Below are 19,106 nucleotides of genomic sequence, written 5' to 3'. Positions count from 1 at the left end.
TGTCAGAATTGATATATTTGTTAGTGGGGGTGTGGGGCTTGTCCCCCCTAAAGAAACAAATATTTATTTAGTTTTGGTTTTTGATTAGTCCTTTTTTCAGATTTGTTCTATGATGAAGCAGACTTTGGAGTAGTTGTCTTTTGGTGATTCACATTGTCATTGTACCCATAAATACATATGCATACATATATATATATATACATATATATATATATATATATATATATATATATATATATATATGTGTGTGTGTGTGCGTGTATATATATATATATATATATATATATATATATATATATATATATATATATATATATATATATAGGCCAGGCACAACTCTCCTCTCAGCAGCCTATAAGGTACAGAGTAAAGTGACAGGGCTTTTAGCCTGTCCACATAGGTCATAGGTTCATAGGTGTTTACTAGGCTGACAATCACAAGGCCATTTTTAAGCCTAGCTATGCATCCCAAATCTCAGACAAGTTCTGATACCCTTGATAAGTGTAAGCATGGGCCTGGGAGATGAACCATTTACAGGTTACCTGTGTCCATTAGTGACATAGGTGCCAAACCAGGGATGAATTTCTGGTTTCAAATCCAGTTGTCCAAGTTGCACTTGAATTGGGTTAGGAAGGAACTCTGCTTCACATGGATGGGAAGCCTGTTCCATAGATGAGCTAGTCTCTGCGATACATACCCACCTCTCCAACGGGCGCTATTTATATCACAGGCAAGGTTTAAGTCTTTGGAATGGGTAATTCTGGTACTGTTTGTTTTGTGGCTATGCACTATTTATATCACAGGCAAGGTTTAAGTCTTTGGAACGGGTAATTTTGGTGCTGTTTGTTTTGTGGATATGCAGGAGGTCCATCAGAGTGGGGTCTGACAATGCCCTGTATGCCAAGCGTAAATGTCCCCTCAAAAGCCTGTAGGAAACAGAATACAGGAATAGGGTCTTGAGGTGGTCAGCATAGGAGATATTACTTACGCCCTGTATTCCTTTAGTGAGGAACCTCTGTGGATGTTCAAATTGTTGGATATGCCTGGTTAAGTTCATACCAAAGGGGGCATTGTACTCAATGATAGGTCTGATGAATGTGAAATACAGTGGAACAATGACTTCCTTGGGCTTAGATGCCATACTTTTGTTTATAAGTTGCGCAGCATAGATACATATGTATACACATGCATGTACGTTCAGCTGATTTTCAAAATGTGGCTTACCTGTCAACGTAATTCAAAATCTTCCATCACCAAAAAGAGAAACACTGCTTCTCAAAATGTGGAACAAATGGACAAGACATAGATCACTTACTAACCACTTACTTTCAACTTCAACTAGTAAGCTCATAGGATGGGTAAAATGTGATATTTTTACTTGTAGAATAGTTTTTTGATTAATTAATATGATGCATTTATATTTCCCATTGATTTAGTTAAAAACATTGCCAACATTGAATATGTGACAAACCTTTTGAGTGTAGAACATAGAGGAAGATGAACTTTTTTAAGACCCCATATGAGGAACGTTCCTTTAATGTATTTATTTTATTTTATTTGACATTTGTTTACCGAGGTGGTTTGACTGGATCTACAGAACCCATTTTCAGCAGAGGCCCAGGGAGAAAAGCTACACTTACAGTACAATACAAATACAGTATAATTCAATACAATACAAATTACATTAGAAATACTATATAAAAATAAGTTGAAAGAACAAACTGTTGCAAGATGTTGCAATATATTACTACACATCTAGACAGTTCTACACAGTTAAAACATTACAGACCATAATAGTCACTCTCACCATATATGATGTAGATAGTGTCCAAACAAATAGCACGTAGGTAGTGCAATGTGTGACATTGACTGTTATAGTACATGAAAAACAGGATGTTAGTTTCAGTTAGGAAAAATAGCAGCCAGAAAATGAGTGATGCAGATCGATAGTGAGAGAGTTAAGAACAGAAGCATTACAGCCTGAGCAGTATATTAAGGATATGGTATAGAAGCAGAGGAGAAGTTAGAAGAGCCTTAGGATCTTGTAGTCTGTGAGGGTTTGAAATGTGACAGAAGAGGATGATGAGGCTAGTGTGGAAGAGGAAGACCTGAGCATTAGGTAGGCTTTATGCAGGAGCAGAGCCATGTATTTTTGAGATGATTTTTTAAAGAGGCTTTGAAATGGGTTAGGCCAGGCATAGACCTGGTAGCTAGAGGTAGTGAATTCCAAAGTATAGAGGCAGAATATGAATACAGAGAGTGACCTGGTTTTCTTGTGGGTTTTGAGATAGCTAAGAAATTGTTATCTTCTGATTGTATGGATTGATTTGGTGTGTAAGGTGTGACTAGACTGGCTAGTGCAGGGTAGGCAGTAGGCTTGAGAATAAGGTTGTGCAAGGTGGATAGCTGAATGACGGCAAGTTGGTTGGGGAGTTCAAGCCAGTTTAAATCTAGGAGTGGTTTACAGTGGTGTGTGTGTGATATTTAGAGTTTGTGGCAAACTTTGCAACTTTGTTGTAGCACTGTTTCATCTTGCTTAGGGTAGAATTTTGTAAGTTAGTTAAGATAAGGGCAGCATAAAGAAGGGAGGGAAGTAAAATGTTTTTACAAGGGTAGTTTTTGGTTGCTGCAGTAAAGAAATGTTTGTTTATGAGTCCCAGTTTTTAATGAGTTTTCTTTATATTTTGCTATATATGTGGGTCAAATGAAAGTTTATTGTCAATGACAACACCTAGAAGTTTGGTTTCCTGCACTATTCCTATAACAGTGTTGTCAGATGCAAGGATGTTGAAATTATCAGTGACAGGGGAGGTGTTTTGGGGATGAAAGAGTACTAGTTTTGTCTTCTTTGGATTAAGAAAGAGTTGGGCATTTCTTAGCCAGGATTTGACTGCAGTAAAGGACTGCTGAGTTTTTGAAAGTAGCAGTTGTGCTAATGATTGAGCAGTGCAGATTATTGTGGAATCATCAGCATATTGAATGAGGGTCCCAGGGTGACAGGCAGTGTGGAGGTTGTTTGTGAAAATGTTGAGGAGTAGGGGTCCTAGCATGGAGCCTTGGGAGACTCTAGTAGAGTTGTTGAGAAAGGGTGAGAGTTCATTGGACCATGTCACTGCTTGTTTATGATCCTTGATATAGCTCTGAAACCATTTTACGGTGTTATGTGAGAAGCCTAAGTTAGACAGTGCGTTCAAAAGTAAGGTGTGTCAAAGGCCTTGGAGAGATCAAAGAATACTGATGCTGTATAGCATCCTGCATCTCTGGCCTTGTTCACAGTGTCTGTAAAAGATAATAGGGCTGTAGCTGTTCTGTGGCTAGCTTGGAAGCCATGTTGGGTTTTGGTTAATATAATGTTTTGCAATAGATATTGCATTACCTGTTGAAGGATACCTCTCTCTCGAGAATTTTGGATATGGGTGACAAGATGGATATAGGATGGAAATCGGATGGATCAAAAGAGTTGCCTCCTTTGTGGATGGGGGTGATATGAGATTGTTTCCATATGGTAGGTACTTCTGATTCAGATAAAGACCTAGTTATAGGGATACTGATTGGGTAGGCAACTGATTCAGCAGTGAGTTTGAGGTAGTATGGGAGGAGATTGACAGCTGAAGTAGAGCAGGGTTTTAGTTTTTGTAACAGTTTCTTAATAGTGTCAGTGGGTATGGGCTGAAATGAGAATGGGGTTTGTATGATATTTTGTTGAGTAGGGGGGTTAGTAATGACAGGGTTAGAAGTAGTTGATGGCCTGGGATTGGTGTCTGAATAGGTTGAAGGGTGAGGGGGGTCCAGCATTAAGGGTGTTAGTTAATAGGTCTGAAATTGATTTTATGAAGTGCTTGTTAAAGTTTTCAGCTATTTGTGATCGAGGGGTATCTGATGATAGGGTGTGCTCTCCATTTCTCCCAGGGTTAAGTAGAGAAGATATGGAGTGCCAAAATTTACTGGGTTGATTTTATGCTGGAGTTGAAGCTGGGAATAATATGAATTCTTATCTCTGTTGATTAGTTTTGTCACTTTGTTACGTCGTGTTTTGAAATTAACATGATTTTGTTAATTTTTGTTTTGTTTCCAGGTTGACCAGGCTAGGTCCCTTTGCTTCATCAGGTGTTTACATTCCTTACAGAGCCATGGTGCGGAGTATTTTTGATTCTTTTCATACGAATGGGAGCTGGTGTATTAAGTTTGTGAAGGAAGGGGTTATTAAATTATAGTACAGCATCATTAAGGGGTATCCAATCTATTTCTTGTAGGAGACAGTTGAATTTATGCTGACAAAAATTTGTTGAGTTTCTAACTGATTTTATAGTGTGTACTCTTAATTGTTGGGAGTTTGCTCTAAGAGAATATGCTGGTAGATGATCACTCAGAGAGCTAGACAGTGTACCGGAAGAGGGGTAATTGGCAGGGTGGGATACTAGAATCCAATCTAGAGTGGATTGGCAGGTAAGATCTTTGCTTTATCTTGATGGAGCATTGAAAAGCTGAGAAAAAACATACAGATTTATACTATTTATGGGGGAGTTGGAAGCTATGGTTTGCCAATCTATATTTAGGTCTCCTAAGATTATTGTTTCAAGGTTTGTTTGAGATGTCCAGGATAAAATATTTTCCAACACTGGTATATTGTTACCTGGTGGGATATATATCACTATAATGCAAATTATTTTTGCTTTGTTGAGGTTCAAAAAGGAGATTAGTACCGCAGCATAGGAAAAGATGGGTATGATGTTGAGCATAGAGGGATATAGAAGAGCTATCCCTCCTCCTTTTTATAGATCTATTTCTTCTGGTTATTGCAAAGTTTGGAGGCATTATTTCTGAGACTTTTACATTGGGGTGTAGCCATGTTTCAGTAAGGGCTATTATGTCAGGCTTATTTTGATCAGTCCAGGCATGCAGTGGGGCTATTATATTAAACATACTTCTAAGGTTCAGAGTAAGTATGTTTAAATCTTTGGGGTTACTCTTGTGGTTAGGATTAGAGGGTGGGCCAGGATTAGGATGTATGTCTCCACATTTGAGTAGATAGGTAATGATGAATGCGTACAATGGGAAGTGTTTTTTATTCCTAGGTGATGGTGTCAAGTGTGGTTTCATAGATGGTGAGGAGGCCAGTTTGTGGTTTGAATAAAATGGGAGGTTATAGGGGAAAAGCTGGGAGGAGATACGAGAGAAGCTGTGTTGTTTATTGGGGAAATGGTTAGAGGAGGCTGTTGATGTGTATTGGTGTGTGGGGGGTATGCAAAGATATAGCTGAAGTGAGGTTGAGAATTAAGAGTAAAGAGGCTAGGCAAATTAGGAGGAGCATGTCAACTGTGACAGTGGGTTTAAAAATAGTAAAAGTGGTATTTGTGTGTTTGAATGTAATATCAGGTGTAATAGAGATTATGTTATGTGATGTGTGTGCAGCTGAAGGTAAGGTTGGAAATGTTTTGACTTTAGAGTGGGCTTTGACAATGTGGTTAGGTGTTTTGCCTTGCAGTTTGTGATAAGGATGAGTGGGGGAGAAGTGATTGGTCAGTAGTAAAATTATGGTGCACTGTTAGTTTGTGTGTATAGTAGAAGAGAAGGTGCTAAGCCTGGAGTTAACGTAAGATAGTTTGAGGTGGTGATTGTATTGTGATGGTAAAGCAGAGTAAGATGCAAAGACTTCTAGCAGACAGCATGTGAATTCATGGTGATGGATTTAAGGGAGAGCAGATAAGTTTGGCTAAATAAAAGAAAGCTGTGCATGAAATGTGGGTGTGGACAAGGTAGAGTTGTATTTAATTGGGTCATAGGAATAAGGGGGAGTGGTTGCTTAGATAAAAGTAGAGGTGCTGGGGGAAGGGGAGCAGAGTGAGCGCAGCGAACGGAGCAGGAAGAACCTCCCAGATGGTTTACCACCATAAACAATCAGTGAGGTAGAATGTAGATGGATACAAAGACAAGGTGTCTGAACTCTAAATACTTGACTCGAGTTACAGCATTTAATTTTATAGTTATGGGCGTTTCAGTGTCTTTCCAGGGATATATTACACTAAGAGCGAAATATGCTGAAGTGTTAATGTAGCTTCACCTTCAGCAGTAAAAGGCCTGTGAGTGTGGGTGAGAAAGTGGGGGTATCCTTCAAGTAGATTCAATAATACAAAAGAATATACACTAGACTTAAATTAAGTTATTAGTTTGAGTTTTGGAATTTGCCTTACATAGATTTAACTCAGTTATTTGTTCCTTGTGAACTTTTGCCAACTGCAGGTGAAATTCAGCTGTGCAAGTTCTTTGGGTAGTGAGATATGATAAGTCTGACTAGGTGTGCACTAGGCTAATGGCCCTGGAGCCTTTACAAGCCTAGCTCATAGGATTACCCTGGCATCATGCCACCCGACCTTAGTTCCCAGTGCCTCTGTCGAGTAGAGCCACTGGAGTGATCCCCAGGGAGAATTTTCTATTTCCCATGCACTCATCAATATTCCTCTTGAAGACGGCCAGTGAGTTGCTCTGCTTGACAGCTATGGGAAGTCTCTTCCATAGCATGGGCAGTCTCTGGGTGATGAACCTGTCCCTCTAGCACGTTCTGTTGATTGTGGTAATGAGGATGAGGTCTCTGGAGCATGTGGTGCGGAGGGATTGGGATTTCTTTAGATGTAGCATTTCTAACAGAGCTGGATCAAACATGGCTTTTTAAGTCAAGCAGAGATCGCCTCTAAGTAGGCAATATGAAACAGAGAACAGTTGGAATTTTTTGAGTCTGTCCATATAGGACAAGTGTTTAAGGCCTAGGATCCTCTTTGTGAGGTACTTTTGCAGCCTCTCCAGTTGTTGCAGATGTCTAGTGAGGTACATGCCAAATGGGGCATTGAACTCGATGATTGGCCTAATGAGGGAAAAGTAGAGGAAGACAATGACCTCTTTCTTCCTGGATGCAAAACCCTTAGTAATGAGGTGTGCCACATAGAAAGACTTTCTGACCCCAGTGGCAATGTGGTGGTCATGAGAGAGGTTGCTGTCAACCTGTGCTTTCAGATCTCTTATAACGCCTTCTGTGTTCAGTGGACTACCATCAATGTGGTAATTCATTGGAACCAGGTTTTTCCCAAAGGGGATGATGACACATTTTTTGGCATTGAGCTTAAGGCCATGGTTCTGACACCAGTTGTGGGCTCGGTAAGGCCTTTCTGTAGGATGTCAACATCACTTGGGGACTTAATAATATCTCCCAACTTGCAATTTTCTGCAAACTATGTCAGCCAGAGTCCCTTTGTGTTGGCCTGGACTTCAGAGAAGTAGATACCAAACAGGAGAGGACCCAGGACCGAACCCTATGGGACTCCACTCGTGACTGGTCGGCAATCTGACTTGGAGTCATCTACTTTCACACTGTGGGTTCTATCACAAAGAAAACTGATGGTCTCACCATGATAAAAATGATGAATAGGCACCAAAAACGTCCAAAAATGGATTCTTTAATGACAGAAAAAGGATGAGCGCTTTCGCGTAGACTCCTCTACGCTTCATCAGATGAATTACAATAAAAGACAATACTTTTTAAATACAACTCTAGGCGGGAAAGTTAGACAATTAATGCTCTTGATTATTAATTAAAAACTAATGGCAACTAGAGTAAACAGCACAATCACATCCAATCAACTCTCCTATTGTTATAGAGCAGTGAAAATGTATGATTGTACCTACAAGAATAATATTTGCAATACGCACGTTACAACTAAAAATTGTTATTGTAAAACATGACATAAAAAAGCTGGAAACAAACTAAAGACAATCATCCCTACATAAAACAGCTTTTTAAGTATAAAACGTAGAAATATCTTTAATTCACCGACATTAAGGCAGTGAATCATTGCTGTCTTCTTCCTAAATTGTAGCAAAACACTTTTCTCCGCTTCACAGCGCTGATCAACTGCATAGAGCCGTGTCTTTAAAATGAAGCAAATAAAGCTTCAATAAATTAACTAAACCCTCCCGTAAACTTGAAACAGAGTATAAACCACTCATGTAGTTTAACAAGAATAATACAAAAATATTACATGAATATAGATATATTAAACCTAGTCCATAAAATAATGGAATAATTAACGTAAAACTGATAGAAGAGACTTTTGGCAATTCCAAAGACTAATCAAACATTAAGACAACATGACTGTGCTTTAGTGGCTGAAACATGACAAAAGTAAAATATGAAGCATACTCAGAATCTGCATCTATAGTCTACCTCTATAGGAAAGTGCTAATATAAAGCTGAATTAAGATGTCAAGGGCTTGTCTAGAACTAGACAATAAAGACTAGCCTGACAAAAATGTCTAACTGTGTAAATCACAAAAGCTCTTGCTATTGACTAACATTGAGATAAAGAGATAGAACTCTCGAGTGTAAAGTTGTCCCTGATATATGTCAGAGGGATATGGCATGTAATCTGATAAGAAGGATAAGGAAAAGGGGTAAAAAAGAGGGAGGGAGGGAATAGAAACTGTGGGTTCTATCTGTGAGCCAGTTCGCAACCCACCTAGTGATACAGGGGTTGATGGCTAGCTTAGTGAGTTTTTCTATGATTCCTGAATGGGGAATGGTATCAAAGGCTTTGGCTATATCAAGGTAGGTTGTATGAACCACCTTGCCATCATTCACAGCTCTGGTGACTGACTCAAAGAAGTCGACCGGGTTGAGCAGGCATGATCTACCCTTCGCAAAACCAAATTGTGCGGGATCCAGAGTTTGGAGATTCCCTATATCCTTGTTTATTAGGTCCATGATGATGCTTTCCAAAGCTTTGCATATCACTGGTCACATGTGCTTGTTTCACTGGGAGAGAGAGAGAGAGAGAGAGAGAGACAGAGAAAAGTTAAGGATTTCTTGATGGTTGAACTAGTTAGGTACAGTATTATTTGTTTATACTCCTCCGCATTACGTAATATTTGGCAAATAAGCAGTGCACTATATTTCACAGTTGTGCATTTCAGTTTCTAGGCTTTAAACATTACAATAAGCTTACAGAAGATATTTGTAGGTGTGCAGGTTTGGGATTACTAAAAACAAAAAGAGTGGCTTCCACAGTATAGAAGGACAGAAAGAAAAATAAACTAAACTAACAAACGATATATGTATGTATGCAAGTGATGCAAGTAATGAGGTACACTTGAGAGCAGGGATGTAGCCACAAATTTACATTTCATAGTCAAACCTAATGTTGTTATCCCCACCATCTACCTATCATTTCAAAAATGTACTCAACCCTCAAAATGCTACCCCCAGACATATAGGAAGGGGGCATGTTATTTTCAGCTGTTACTACTTTATACCTATAAAATCTATTTTTAGAGATATATTCCTTTTACACAAGCTTTCTTTGTATACCTCTATACTGTAAATATTTCTTTACACATTTCTAAACATCATGCGCTTCTGAGAGTTCAGGTTTCCAAGAGATGCTTAGAAACAATGTACCTATTTGAGAACACAGAGCATGCCTAGCCTAGCTACAGCCTTGCTTGAGAGATATTCAATGAGCTTTCATTCACAGCAGTATCATTCTCCTGGTGATTTTATTTATTTATTTATTTTATTTTGTTTTACATTTGTTGACCAGGACAGTCCGACTGGAGTCATGTCCATTTTCAGCAGAGGCCCAGGGAGAAAAGCTCCAAGACAATCAGTAACATTTAATAATAATGAAAACACATTACAGATTTGATATGTACAAAAAAAGAAAAACATATTCACAGGTTAGGGTTACCTCCTGGTTATAGTCTGGGGAAAACTGACAGTAAATTGACTAATAATTTAAGGTAAGAGTTAGCCAGGCTTATTACAGAGGCATAGACAGTTTAGAGCCAGATGTTGTTTGAGTCTGGTTTTAAATTGGGTTAGGGAGGAGAGCAATGTAATATCAGCTGGGCGTAGGTTCCAGACTCTGCCAACAGAGTTTGCAAAGAGGAAGTCCCCAGCTACATTGTTAGTTCTGATAGTTTGAATTAGTAGTTTGTTTGAGGATCGAAGCAATCTCGGATTGTTATAGGGGGAGATAATATTTTCAAGGGCTGGTGTATTATCGGGATTTAGGAGGATTTTCTTGGCCAGAACCAGAAAGTTAAATTGGTTAAGACTGGAAAGTTCTAGCCACTCAAGTTGTTTAAGGTTGATACAGTGGTGTGTTCTAAAGGGCAAGCCAGTGCCGAACCTGGCAATGTGATTGTAACATGTTGATAGTCTGTTAAGTACAGACATGTTTAGATTAGAGAGAAGGGGGAAGCATATAAAAGAGTTGAGAGTAGGTGAGAGCGGGCTATAGCAATCTTAGCTGGATGGGGTTAAGAAGGCTTTTATTCTGTATAGTGACCCAAGTTTTTTATATGTGGTCTTGATCAGTTGGTTTAGGTGTAGGTCAAATTTTAGGTTATTATCAATAAGGACACCTAGTAGTCTTGTAGAAGGGTTAGGGGAGATGATTCTGCCATCTTTTGCGTTTATGGTGAAGGTAAAAGCAGTAGACCTTTGTGTGTGTGAGAACAGCATAATTTTTGGGATTTAGTAACAATCGACAGCCAGTTTTCTATTGTATTAAAGGTAGGATTACCACCTGTCACTCTTTGCGAGGGACAGTCCCACTATCGGCAGTTGTGTCCTGCAGAAAAACCTAAAAAATGGCAAATGTCCTGAGATTTTAAGACAAAATATATTTCTTACATTTTCTTTAATAGTTGCATAAAAGTTATTTTCTATCTGAAATGCAAATATTATTTGAAGTAGCATAAGCATCTCAAATGCTACAAAAATAAGCTCTTATTTTGGCAAAAAGTGAAGTTCTGTCCTTTGCACTGGCCGTGAGTAGGTTTTGTCATGCAAAATTTCATGTTTCTACACACAGAGTCCCACTTTGGGCATTTGAAAAGGTGGCAATCCTAATTAAAGGTTGCCTGGGTAGCAAACCTCAAGTCTGCAGGAGATATAGCTGAACAAATCAGGGTGATTTATTCAGCTACATCTTGTATGCTTACATTTGTAAGCCTTAAGAAAATTCCATTTCCCACAACACTTTATTTTATTAATTGCAAATGTCTGTAAAAGAAAAAATGAAATTGAAATGAATATGTTCGTTCAACGGCCACTACTGTAAATGACGGCTTACTGACAGCAGCACATTACGAAAATTCTGAGATCAAGCTACTAGCAGGGAATGTAACCAGTCACTTGTTTTGACAATATGCTAACAACATACTTTACACATAGAAGAGTAATGCTATGAAATAATAACAATTTGAAGACTTAAAGGCGTAAAATTACAGCATCAATCATTCTGTTCAAGCTGGATGGAGCCTCATTACTTTTCCACCGGAACAAACACGACGCAGTAACCATTTTCACTGGGGACTCAAAACAGTCATGGAAACACTAAGAGAGCGGTCGTATTTAAATTAGTCAAGAGAGGTGGGAAAAGAAGAATGATGAAAACATGTAGGAAGTATTGTTTCGGGCTCGAAGTAAGGGCGACGCGGGACTCTTTGCAGAACTAACCACTTAAATGTGAGTAAACACAAATAGACTTTTGAGCTTGTTATAGACTAAGCTATCCGTTGGCCTTGTATACAACACAGTTCCAAGCACTACAGCTTTGTTACGCTCGCTTTAAAAGCAATGAGAAAGCAGACCTGTAGTTTTTAGATGTAGATTCCCAACAGTTAGTGTCTATGCTAAATCAGTTGTGTGGAGTCTTGTGGTTGGCGGGAATTTCCTGTTTAGCTGGAAATTGCAAATAGGAATAGCTTCTGAAGGCGTGGTTAAATGAGAATGAGGGACATTTATTTTTAAAATATTACGCAATATGGAGACGTCCGTTTAAAGTGGATGGTGGAATTTTTTTTTTAGTGAATGCATGAAAGCTTAAAACAGTGCTGTCAGTCTCTATTCGTTACTGAACTAGCACACCTTGGATTCAAAGGTTTAAAGTAGTGTACTATTTGGGGCAATGGTTCCCGTCATAGCTCTGTCTCAACCTTCCATCACGGAACATTACCTCCTATAAGCTTTCTAACAAGTTCAACTGGGAAACTCACAGATGGTTACAATGTGTTACTTTACAATTACGAAAAGTTCTTTTAACTAATTAATATAATTCAATACTTTTTATCACGAATATAAGTTAAAAAATGTTGGCGCAGAATGAGTCACAGACCCTATCCATGATGAGTATAGACAGTTTAAGACTCGGAATGAGCACTGTTCCTCGTAACAGGTACCCTTGACAGGTAAGGGTACGATAGTCTTTTAAAAAAAGCATTTTTACACAGGAATGTTTGGCTTAATGGTCTTTGGTCAAATGATTTTAAAATAATTTATAGTAAGTCGGTAACTAAGGCAAGAAGGCAGCTGAGGTGGCATACCGCAGCTTGTCTCTCAACTAGTCGGGGACAAATCTAGAAATAATCAGGGGCACTTTTAAAATATTAGTACTATAAACCTGGGCCTTTGACAGACTATGAAAATGTGAACTAACTTGCGTTTTCTTTCATAAAAAAACGCATATGTGTAATGCACTCCCCTTTTCTCCAAAAGTCACCCGTTTTAGGAAAACTTGGGTCAAAATCGGGGATAGTTGAGAGGCATGCTTCTCAGTCTGCAGCAGACCGTAGAGCTGCACTTATTTTGCAGATGCACTCACACTTTCTAGCTTGATTTAAATCTTCAAATGTAGATCTTTGGAGGAATGTCCCAGTTGTCAGGCAGGATGTATCCCTCCACACAGTTTTCTGAATTCCATTGCCACCACATATGATTTAGAAGCTGTTCAGCAAGCAAACCGTATTACATAACCAAGGGGCCCCCAGCAAGTTTCAAGTTGGGAGCCCTACCCAGGAGAATACAAAAAGTGTGACCATATTCCCGTCATGCCCCCTTCCCTATAAAGCTCATGCAGCACCACTTAACAATCATTGTGTAGTGTTACTACATTCAGACCATTAAAAAGACTTGAAATGTCAGGGTACACACTGACTAGTATTTAGTACCAATGTTGTATTATGGCAAGGCCCTGTACCACAGCAAGGTAGCCACTCATAATGGTACACACACACACACACTCTGACTGGGACTGTGCAGTGGTGCAGCTGTTAACACTGTCGCCCCTTAGCAACAGGTTCTTTGGTTCAATTCTTAGCTGGGGTGCATTCTGTGTAGTTTGCATGTCCTCGCTGCATTCGCATGGGTTTCCTCCCACATTCCAAAGACATGCTTCTGCAACATTTCTCCCTGGGCCTTGGCAGAAAATTGGCTCTGTCCTAGTCAGACTTTCCCAGAAAACAAATGTTAAATAAATAAAATTTAGTACCAATAAATTATGACAAGCCCCTGTACCACAGCAAGGTAGCTACACACAGAGGTTCACACACTGACTGGCATTTAGTACCAATGTTACATTACAAGCCCCTGTACCATTGCAAGGTAGCCACTCACAGATGTACACACACACACTGCCTGCCATTTAGTAGTAATGTTTTTACATCATGGCAAGCCTCTGTATTGCATCAAGGTAACCAGTCCCGCAGAGGTACACAAAAACACCCACACAGGACAGAGACACAAGACACAGTGAATACAACAACAAACCACAAGCGTCCAACAAAGGACAAAAAATAACATCAACACAACACTCCACAGCACAGCTTCCAAAAATAACAGCAGGCAGGGTAAATTGTCCACCATTTATTCTTCTCTGGTACCTCGGCTTTTCGCCTTCAAAGGAATAAATTAACTCCACAAAATCCCCACCTTATATACCATTCAAACACACTTAATTAAACAATAAATTCATTATCCAATGAATATATTTTTTTCTCATAAATTCTGCAGTACTGAGTACTCAAAAAGAATTATTTTGTTTAAATCATCACTTTAAAGCATTTAAATTTAGAGACCCATAGAAACATTATAAACAGTTAATCAAATGTAAACAACATTTACCTTATTAAATGTTTTTATACTTTAAACAATTTTAACACTAAATGCATAATGCCTATCTAACCCACGTGAGTTATTTTATAAGATTAAATTACTGTCAATATTCACACCACGTGGTTGAAGTGTTCTATAGTTAATAATGAATCTACATTCCAACTTATCCAACTCATTTTTAAAACTACCTCCATATTCCATAAATGGACACTAAAAAATAAACTCTTAGAACAACCCCCATGTGCAGATGCAAAATGATCACCTATTGGACAGACAGCTACACAGACTTGCACACAAGACATAGACACCCACGCATGACGAAGACAGCACTACAGTAAGACTGACCATTAAGAATTTAAAATACTGGGATTATGAAATAATGATGATGCTAGAATAAGCATGCACTTTGTGACCCCACAGTTTTGATGAACAGACCAAAACTAACAAACATCTGGACATTGTGCAACATTTTCACAGCCCCTACCAACTTCCTAACCTCTCAGCATAATTCCAAAGCCGAAAATAACTGCAGGACAAAGGTGTAACATCAAGGATAGTTGCAAACATTGCTATGATAAACTTAAAAAGATATTAGAATAACAGGGACTGTCTTCTTTTTCTTTGGGCTGGTCCCATTAGGAGTCGCCACAGCAGATCATCTTTTTCCATTTCTTCCTGTCCTCTACATCTTGCTCCGTCACACCACCCACCTGCACGTCCTTTCTCACCACATCGATAAACCTCATCTTAGAGCTTCCTTTTTTCCTCTTACCTGGCAGCTCCATCCTTAGCATCCTTTTCCCAATATACCCATCATCCCTCCTCAACACATGTCCAAACCAATGAAGTCTCGCCTCTCTGGCTGTGTCTCCAAACTGTCCAACCTGGGCTGACCCTCTAATATACTTATTCCTAATTCTGTCTACCCTCATCACACCCAGCGCAAATCTCAACATCTTTAACTCTGCCACGTCCAGCTCTGACTCCTGCCTTTTTGTCAGTGCTACCGTCTCCAACCCATACAACATAGCTGGTCTCACTACCCTCTTGTAGACCTTACCTTTCACTCTTACTGGTACTCGTCTGTCACAAATCACTCATGTCACTCTTCTCCAACCACTCCCATCCTGCCTCTACTCTCTTCTTCACCTCTATTCCACACTCACCGTTACTCTGAACTACTAATCCCAAGTATTTAAACTCATCCACCTTTGCCAACTCTACTCCATGGATCCTCACCATTCTCTATCCTCCCTCTCATTCACACACATATATTCTCTCTTTAGTCCTTCTGACCTTCATTCCTCTCCTCTCTAGAGCATATCTCCACCTCTCCAGGGTCTCCTCAACTTGGTCCCTACTCTCACTACAGATCAGAATATAATCTACAAATATGTGGACAACAAGGGATTGTATTAGCATTCATTAAAATAATCAGTACATTCTGCAGAACTCTTAGTCCCCCCAAAAGTCTCAGCACAGTTCTAGAGCAGGTAAAAACAAAATAAAAAAAAATTAAAAAGACAAGGACGTAGCATTAGGGATTTAGAACACTGGGCTTATGAACTAATAAAGAATAACAGATTTTTCCAGTAGCATGCATTGTGTGAATCCACATTTTTGATGAGTAAAAACACAGATCAAATATCTAAACATTGTGCGACATTCTCACAGTCCCTACCCCTCTCCTAACCTTTCAGTGTAACAATTACAGACAAAGCCCCCCCCCCCTAAAAATGGTAGAACAAAGGTGTAACATCAGGGATAGCTTGAAATTTTGCTATGATCAACTTCAAAAGTAGAACGGGGTTTGCATTGGCACACATTAAGACATCAGTACATTCTGCAGAATTCTCACAGCCCCTACCCCTCAGTGTCTCAGCACAATAAATCTGGATGAAGTGAAAGCAAAATAAAAACACAAAGGCATAACATTAAAAAACAATGTGTTTATGAGTAAACAAAGATGCTGGAATAACAGATTTTGCAGTAAAATGCATTGCGTAACCCCACATGTTTTAATGAAAAGAGGCAAATACCAGGCAAACATCTGAATATTGCGCAACATTCTCACAGCCCATAACCCCCCCACCAACCTGTCAGCACAATAACTCCAGACAAAGCAAAAAAACAGACATAGATCAAAGGCATACCATCAGGGATAGTTGTAAACATTGCCGGTATACACAATGTTAGTATAACAGGGTTTGCATTAGTATATATTAAAACAACAGCTGTACATTCTGAAACATTTTCACAGCCGCTAACCCCCCTCCCAACCTCTCAGCACAATAATTTTGGACAGAGCAAAACATTATCGTAGAACAAAGGTGTAGCATCATGCATAGCTGTAAACATTGCCGGCATGCATAAAACATACTAGTAGAACGGTTTGCATTGGTATACATTAAAACATCTGTACATTCTGCAGCATTCTCGCAGCCACTACCCCCCCCACCCACTAACAATATTTCATCACAATTGTACACAAAACAAAAATGCATTAATGAATATTCTTATGTAAGACTAGCTAAAAAGCTAATTCAGATCTGAACATTAATTACAGACAAGCCTTCCTTCCTCAATCTCTTAGCAGAAGAATTCTGGCCAAAGGTAAAATAAAACTGTTACAACCAGAAGTCTACCCTCCCAAAAAAAATCATCTTAGCATAAGAACTCTGCAGAAAGAAAGCAATACAGTCCTCTTCATAGGTTTCCTTACCAACCCCAGCAAAAATAAAGTTAAAAATAAACCCAGCAACTTACCTTTTCTGCAGTTGATACAAGGCTGGTATTAATCCTCTTCTTACTTCTCCTACACACAGACCAGACCAGTTCAGCCCCTTTAAAATTTCCCTCAAAAGGACAGTTTCTCAGCTCTTTTAGAAATTGCCTTTACAAGGGCAGTTAAAATACAGCTGCTTTGCTGGTCCCACAGTCTTTCCAGAAAAACTTGCATTCTCCATCCATCCTCACACCACACCTCTCAACCTCTTAGTGTGAAAAATCTGGACAAAGCCAAAAAGTAATGGGGGTACAAAGGCTTTAAAATATGGACACTTTTTAAATATTGCTCATATAAAGTTGCAAACTTGCTTTCAGGTTTTGCTTTAGCCTGCATTTTCTGAAGGATATAAAGTCTGAAACATAAATGTCTGCCATTATTTACTGAAGAAAACCCCAACATTTTATGAAGAAGAAACAAAATATGAAGCAAAAATGTGGACATTATAAAAAAAACTGGACGGTTCAGAGGTATGCCTAACGCCAATAATCCATTGAACTGACTCAACAGATTACAGCAAAGCCGATCAGAAAACTGGAACTTGTGTCTTTGACTGTGGCAGCCAATCAAGTCCCTAGCTTCAGTGAAGCGGACCTGATTGAGTGCAGCTTTCAAGTGAAGCAAGGGACCTGATTGGCTGCAGCAGTCAAGGAAGCAAGTTCTTTTTAAAAAAAAAAAAAGGAATCACACGACGAAACTAAATGAACGAGGCAAGGAGCAGAACAGATGGAGAAACCCGCGGCTGCTTAATGTGGGGGCCCTCACATGCGGGGAGATAATCGGGGGCTCCCCGTGACCGCAGGTTTGGCGGGTGCATAACGCCGGCTATGAGAAGGAGGACACCACATTTTACTTCTCCCCTTTTTCAGAAACAGCTGTCAGTTAATTTGTAATGTAGATTTTTGCAACATCATTCATTAAATTCTACGGATTTTAAATAGATAAGGTTTTTGAACTTGTGTTTGGGTCGTATTTCACAGTCCGCTTGGACGTGGGAAGAGTTTTGTACTATTTGGTATACAATTTTATGCTTTAGTTGCCTGATTTTTTGGTGGTGCTGCGGTAGCATTGTCGCCTCACAGTAAGACGTTGTCCTGTTCGATTCTTAGCTAGAGCGTCTTCTGTGTGGAGACATGCATGAATGGGTGTACCTTCGTTGAAGGTTGTGCGTCAGGGCCGGCAACTCGGCGCATAAAAATCTACCGCCAATCATTAGCGGACCAGAGTTCCGCTGTTATCTGGTCTAATGTATTGGATTTGAAAATCATGTGAAGGAATAAATCAATAGGAATGTATTTCCAAAACAGGTACAGTTCTTGTGAGGGGGGGGGGGTAGGGGGGAAGAGTAGTAATGATCAGAACTTGATAATTCTAATGTAGTTTTTATTGTACATATATCCATTGCTGTTGAGATGCATTTGACTGCTATAGGAGTACCATGAACAATCAACACCATCCACAGAGTTTACTAGGCAAGTTGGGAACAGAAGTAGACAAAACAGCAGTGATTGATCTTTTGTAATTTAACCAGTGGAATCTGTAGCTTTCAATCAAGCAGTTAAAAAAAAAAAGCACCAATGTTAGAGATCACAACAGCCTGATTGCTGCACATTCTGTATGGCTATGCCATTTCATCTTTATGTATTTATTTATTTATTGCAGTTTGTTCACTGGGAAAGTCCATTGGGCCAATGTAGCCCATTTTCAATGGCGGCCCGAGGAGAAAAGCTCCAGACAGGAAGACAATATTATAAAAACATTCAAAAGTAATAACTAAGTAGAGTATTTTTAAGATATTTCCATATAACAAATTAATGTTCAATTAATACATCATAAATGGAGACGAAAGGATTATGTATGCAATGGCTTTGTTTTGAATAGGATAGGATAAAGAGAGGTGTCAGGATTCAGGAAGGATGAGTACAGGAGCATTCCCAGAGAGAGGAGAGATAAGAGTGGAGTAAGGTTTTAAAGGAAGGGAGATTCTGGGTTGTTCTAATGTGAGTGGGAAGAGAGTTCCATAATCTAGTAAGGGAGAAGGATAGTAAGAGTTGCCCTGGAGAATGTAAAGGTTTGTAGAGTTCCAAGAGGTTTTGATTTGTGGATCTTGGTGTTCTATGTGGCTGGTGGATTTTTAAGGAAGAGGAGAGAGACAGACAACTAGAGGGTTTAGAAATGAGCTTGTGTGCTGTTAGTTGAATGAAAGTTAGGTAGTTTGGGAGTTCCAGCCAGTTTAGGGCATGGAGGGAGTTGCAATGATGAGTGGAGGATTTAGATCCTGTGGGAAACTTAGAAATTTTATTACAGCATGAGGATAGTTTAGATTTCAGGGTTGATTGGCGATTAGTGAGTAGTGGAGCTCCATATAGAAGGGAG

At 39.3% G+C, this 19,106-nt stretch overlaps 1 protein-coding gene and 1 long non-coding RNA gene across 2 annotated transcripts in view; one reads left to right on the top strand and one right to left on the bottom strand.

Moving 5' to 3' along the window:
• The window catches only part of LOC122793590, a 181,244-nt gene that overhangs the window by 148,191 nt on the left and 13,947 nt on the right, over positions 1-19,106 (bottom strand). The window lies entirely within an intron of this gene.
• Positions 10,994-19,106, top strand: part of HHAT (hedgehog acyltransferase) — a 3,149,942-nt gene continuing 3,141,829 nt past the window's right edge. Inside the window, exon 1 of the mRNA XM_044061752.1 lies at positions 10,994-11,521. The gene's annotated coding sequence lies outside the window, so the exon portion shown is untranslated. The remainder of the gene's footprint in view (positions 11,522-19,106) is intronic.

The sequence above is a fragment of the Protopterus annectens genome, chromosome 1.part0, assembly GCF_019279795.1.
Source record: "Protopterus annectens isolate FY-2018-M chromosome 1.part0, PAN1.0, whole genome shotgun sequence".
Taxonomy (NCBI): domain Eukaryota; kingdom Metazoa; phylum Chordata; order Ceratodontiformes; family Protopteridae; genus Protopterus; species Protopterus annectens.
The sequence above is the reverse complement of the archived record's forward strand: the minus strand, read 5'-3'. Positions and strand labels throughout refer to the sequence as shown.